Below are 6,000 nucleotides of genomic sequence, written 5' to 3' on the forward strand. Positions count from 1 at the left end.
GATTTGTTTCAATACATATATCAATATAAATTTGCAGTGTAAGGGTGGTAGTAGTAAGGTAGATCATTTGTAGAAAAAATATAGTATTATATACTATAAACATACTACCCATATCTCCAACTGCACGCATATACTCTTGTGCTGTGTATGTACGTTTTAGGCACATTATTTAACAAACAGGAATATAGTGTGGGCTTGATTGGCAGACTGACAGAGAAAGCACAGAACACTGAGAAAATAACAAACAAATTCACAGGAAGGGCAGAAAGGTCGTTTGGCCGAAGGTCCCCAGAGTTAAGTTGCCTCTTGATGAGAAGTTTCTTTTTATTTACATATGTATAGATTCTTTTAGATTGTAAGCTCTTTTGGGCAGAGCCCTCTTTACTTCATATTGTATCATTTACCAGCTATCGTTTTATTTGTATATAATCTGTATTAGTATGCTTGATAAAGGGGCATGAACCCGAAACGTTGCACTCCGCATTTAACACGCTAGGTAATTTTGCTTGCAATTAGTCCTGTGTACCTTTGGAATTTTCTTTTATGTGAGGTGGCTGAACCTCTAACTCAGCGCACCAGGTATCTGTGACTTTATTTCATTTAGGGTGTGCGAGAGCCGACTTTCTTGCAGTGATTGTAATTTACGTTGACCAGCATCAATCCGAATGGACTGGAAAAATTCAAGTTATCTATCTATAAGGTGTGTAAATAAATAAACAAATATGACATACAGGAGAGATATTAATTTATCATATTAAAAAAAATTCGCAACTAAACTCTATTGATCCATCAGTAGCACATGCAAGCGTCTGTAAGATTTTGACTACAGTAAACAAAAAAAAACCTTAATAAAATTGATTGAATGCTGAAGATACACATCCTCTTGACTTTTATAGAACCTCTGCAGGTTTTCGGAGGTGGCGTTCATAATTTGACTGTTTAAGATTTTATTGTTCATAAATCGAATAAATTGAATTCAATAGAGTCATCGTTACAAATTTCGAATGCATATATTTGATATCTTGTTTTTGTAGCTGCAATTTTCTAAACATTGTGGCAAAGCCATCATTAATTATATTATTAATATATTATTATATATTATATATATATTATTATATATATTATTATATATTAATATTAATAAATAACCCCCATAGTGTATGTACACAAGCATTTGTAAAGGGTGAGCGCAGGGTCAAAAGCGTCACGTAGGTTTTTGAAAAGGACCAGCGCCCTTTCCATGTGATTAACGTGATTTATTGAGCATAACAGTGCATCGCTGTGTTTCCAAATAAATCAGGTAAATCACTTTAAAGGGAGTACTGGTCCTTGTCAAAATTATAAATGTATATGTAATTTGCCTATTTAAACTTGAACGCTGCAGGCAATTCTCTGAATTTCATAGCACAGATTGGTTATAAGTTAAACCCTAAACATATAGGCGCAGAAAGGCAGAGCGTGCCATCAATCATACATATACACAACAAATCCATAACTCTATTACACCGCTGTCATATAGACCACTTACAGAGCTTGTGGGAAACTCCTGCCAAATGGTTTATACTACAGCTCCCACAATCCATTCCTAGACAGTGAGAGAGAGAGAGAGGACATTTGCCTTTTTTAAAACGTTATATACTGAGTACATACTTTAACAATAAACTAGATATTATCAATCTTTAATTTTAAATAAAAAAAGATTTTATTATCAAGATATCTGTTTAAATTTATTGTAAAGAGTTTTGTAGCGACAGAAATAAAGTGTTGATTTAACGATACACCTTACCTGTTGAGGTACCAAATGCTTTATATATAGAATGAGACAGTGTATAGGAGCAAATGTGTCTATATTTAACCTACAATTACTTAATAAAAGTGTGTTGCCTCAGATTAGCAAGTATTTCTTATTTTATTGTCTATCTATTTATCTATATAGCATCTATTGCTAACTCATAAGTGTTCCTATGTGTCTATCAATCAGCTATTTATTCATGTGTCTGTAACCTTTATTTATAGCTCTATTTATTTATATCTCTGTCTATGTATGTTTGTATCTATTTATTTATATGTATCTATTGTATGTTTGAACTATCTTGCTTCTTGTTCACAAGTGTGTACTGTCTTGCCTCGAAGGTTCTTTTCCCATTTACCCTACTCAAGGACTTTCCCAAATATCTTCCAACCAGAACACATTCTTATAAGTCTTTAACCATAAAGATCTAGATTTGTAACTATTTTACACAGAACACAAACATATATAAACAAATGAGTAGCACTCTGTACAGCCTGATGCCAACTATATTACAAAAGTTGCGCACACTTCTATCTATCTATCTATCTATCTATCTATCTATCTATCTATCTATCTATCTATCTATCTAGCTATCTATTTATCATCAATATATCTCTATATCTTACTAAAATGCTTTTTCTTACTATATTAAAATAAACTAATTTGACCAAACTCCCAAACCCGAATCCCCTTAATTTACCAATTAATATTCTTGAAAAAAGTCGGTGCAAGATAAAGTCAAGACAAATTCATGTGACAATTCAAATCATGCAAATTTTTTCGATTTGATGCTCATATCAGATTTCAGTTGTCCCCCGAAAAACTCAAATTTATTGGATTATCAAACAAAAAACCAGCGGCTGAAGCAATAGAGAATCCTGAAGGTAAAATACATGTTCCAATTGTTAAAGGGACCATCTGCTAATGACGTTTACATGATTTTGACAGATTTTCACTGGAGTATTTTCAGATTCTAATCTTTAGCAGCTTCAGAGCATAATAAATCTCGAAAAATTCACATTTTTTTTCCTCTAAAAATTTGAGGTTTTCCCTTTACAAATTTGACCAGAAAAATTCAAGGTTTAATAAATACGCCCCATAATGTAATATATATATATATATCTATATATATATATATATCTATATATATATATATATATATATATATATATATATATATATATATATATCTATTTCTATATCTCTCTCTCTCTCTCTCTCTCTCTCTCTCTCTCTCTATATATATATATATATGAGTAGTATATAATGAGTGGCAGTTTAATTATTATATAATATATATAATTATACTATATTAAAAGTATTGCACTTACATGTAATAAAATCTATCTATTTATCTATTAATCTATCTATCTCTCTCTGTCTGTCTATTGTCTATCTCTTCCTCTCTCTTTGAATATACACACATATAGATAGATAGACAGCCAGACAAATAAATAGATAGAGATCAGTGAATTGACTTTTATGCGCTTTATACATTTTTATAGACTTCTATAATAAAAGATTTTCATATTAAAACTGCTTATTTGCTTTGCAGAACAAGCCCAGGTATGTTTGAGGGCTAAGGTACCTGGCTGCTGCAAATAAATGTATTTTGTATGCATTTAATTTAAAATCATATTTGTAAATCCAGTATATATTTGTACTGTGTTCTTAATGAAATGTTTAGTAATTACTATTTTTTTTCTCTCAAATGCTTGCATTCCTAAATATGTCAGTTAGCCAATAAATGCTATCTCTTTTTGTTTTAATAATCATTACAGTGCTGTAAATAATTCTAGGTCACAGAGAATCGTAGATATTACTCTATAGCTGGAAACCATTACAGTCATTCCTTTTTTTCTCAGAAACTGTAAATTTTGGAGAGGTTTCGGTTAATGCAGAAACACAGAGAAAGGGAGAAAGAGAAACAGCTTCTCAAGCAGTAATTTACTGCAATGCATGCCTTCTATCTGTCACACAGGCCCTACTCTAGGATTATTAGGCGTTACTGAGATGTCGATACAGTGTAACCCACTTTCGTACATAAAGACAGTAACATAAAATGCCCAGTGACAATAAAGGTTCAATCACCTACCTGACTGTGTACGAAGTGAAGGGTCGACTTTCTTGGATGTAAAATGTCAGGACGTCAGAGTAGAAAAAAAAAAGGACTGAAAGTAATTTTAACCAATAAAAAAAACTACTAAAGGGAATGACTAACAAGCTTACACCATGGCGACAATTTAACTGCAGAAATGATAGGGGGGTGAAACCTGAGGGCTCTAGGAAGAATGGGACAAATTTCTGTAGCCTGCCCCTCAACTTTCTCCAGTATAACCAGCTTGAAAGGAGGCAGAAAGGATCAGCATGAAGAGAACGATGCAGAAGGCGGTGTATGTAAATGCAGACTCCAGTTTCTTGTTTTTCTGGAGCAGTAAAGCTCCTTAGAGGCTAATTTCCAGCCCCTTTTTCAGAGTTAATTTACCTTTCTGCTTTAAGAAAGTTTTGACAAAGTTTGTTTTTTCAACCAAACCCCAAAGGGTGAAGTAGCAGATGTGCATGAAATAGACAATTAGACCTTGACCATAAAGCACTGAGGCAACTGCGTGTTAAGTCTGTTACTGTAGGTAACTCTATATTACACATCCTCCTTGCTTGGGAATTAGGGACTTGCAAAATGTTTTGCTTTAGATCTGCATCAGAAGTTTGCGATTTGCTCATGGGGTTAATCACTCAGAAGTTTGCGATTTGCTCATGGGGTTAATCATTTTGCTGGCTTCTGAAATCCAAGAGCTGACTGAGGGGGGCTGCTTGTCTCGGGGAGAAGAGAGGTAGAGAACATTAAGAAACAGGATTTTAACAATTTCACGACATATTATATGTTACATATGTTGTGAATCATGCTTCTAATTCCTCCTCCTTGACCCCTATAATTAATTTCTAGGCTTTCTAAAGCTCCTCTTAATTAGGTCATAGAACTACTCAATGTATAGCTATTACTCCTCCATGTATCTACTCTTTATAAAATCTCTATCTCTCAGTCTCAAATTGTAGATAATACCTTGCTCAACACTTTATTCTACACCTAATATAATACCATCCTTTGACTCATCTTAATGCTCAATATGTGCCTCCATATGCACAGCCTCATAACTCCTCCTTCCCTATTGCTCCATATAACCCTGTTTTTAACTCCTCCTATTGCTCCATATAACTCTCTCTATAATTTCTTCTATTGTTCCCTATAACCCTCCCTATAACTCCTCCTTTTGCTCCATATAACCCTCCCTATAACTCCTTTATTGCTTTATATAAATTTCACTATTACTCCTCCTATTGCTCCATGTTACCTTCCCTATTACTCCTCCTATTTGCTCCATATAACCCTCCTTTTAACTCCTTTAACTTTTAACATTCGCCAGCGTGACATAATTTCGTTACTTCGCCGATTTACTAATGGGTGCTGGCGTAAATTTGGTAGCGAATGGGACCTACTGTAGTGCTACTTTGCACCCTTACGCCAGGCGAAGCTGCGCTATGGATAAGGGATGTAACTACGCTAATTCACTAACTTGCGGATTTTACTGAATGTTACCTCTTGCGCCAGACTTGCCTTCGCCACCTCAGACCAGTCTAAGTGCAATAGAGTAGATAGGGCTTGCTTCAAAAAAAGTTTACATTTTTCTAAGTCCCAAAAAACGCTGGCATCTTTTTAAAGGGTGATAGGATGAAAAAGATCGTAAATTTTTTGGGGGGTACCTTCCTTCCCCCCTACATTTCCTAACATATGGCACCTAAAGTGGGCACTTGTATAGGGCAAAATAACTAAAATGTTATGAAGCTTTCCCAGCCTTGTGTAGGTTAATGTATTTGCTGCTACACAGGGCTGCCATCGGGGGGGGGACTAGGGGGGACAGTTGTCCCGGGCCCCGTGATTTTTGGGTCTTAAGGGGGCCCGGCTGCTGTACTCACTCTGTAGCCGGGTCCCCACTGTTGTCAGGAAGCTGCAGAATCGTGTGGGGAGGGCGGAGCTTCTTCTACACGTCTTTCCCCTCCCCAGCTTCTAAACTATTGGTAGTTTCCAGTGCCGGGCCAACCCAGCCAGGCGCCCTAAGCAACCTGGCCGGTCATGGCACCGGCTGCGTGTGCTCATGCGCAAAAGTACGTGCTCTTGAGTGCGCATGCGCACATGCGTGTGGCAGTCGGGG

At 35.7% G+C, this 6,000-nt stretch overlaps 1 protein-coding gene across 1 annotated transcript in view; it reads right to left on the reverse strand.

Moving 5' to 3' along the window:
- LOC121399044 (agouti-signaling protein-like) overlaps positions 1 to 4,159 on the reverse strand; it is a 70,946-nt gene extending 66,787 nt beyond the window's left edge. Inside the window, exon 1 of the mRNA XM_041578837.1 lies at positions 3,888 to 4,159. The gene's annotated coding sequence lies outside the window, so the exon portion shown is untranslated. The remainder of the gene's footprint in view (positions 1 to 3,887) is intronic.
- Between the last annotated feature and the right edge of the window lie 1,841 nt (positions 4,160 to 6,000).

Source organism: Xenopus laevis, chromosome 9_10S, assembly GCF_017654675.1.
Source record: "Xenopus laevis strain J_2021 chromosome 9_10S, Xenopus_laevis_v10.1, whole genome shotgun sequence".
Taxonomy (NCBI): Eukaryota; Metazoa; Chordata; class Amphibia; order Anura; family Pipidae; genus Xenopus; species Xenopus laevis.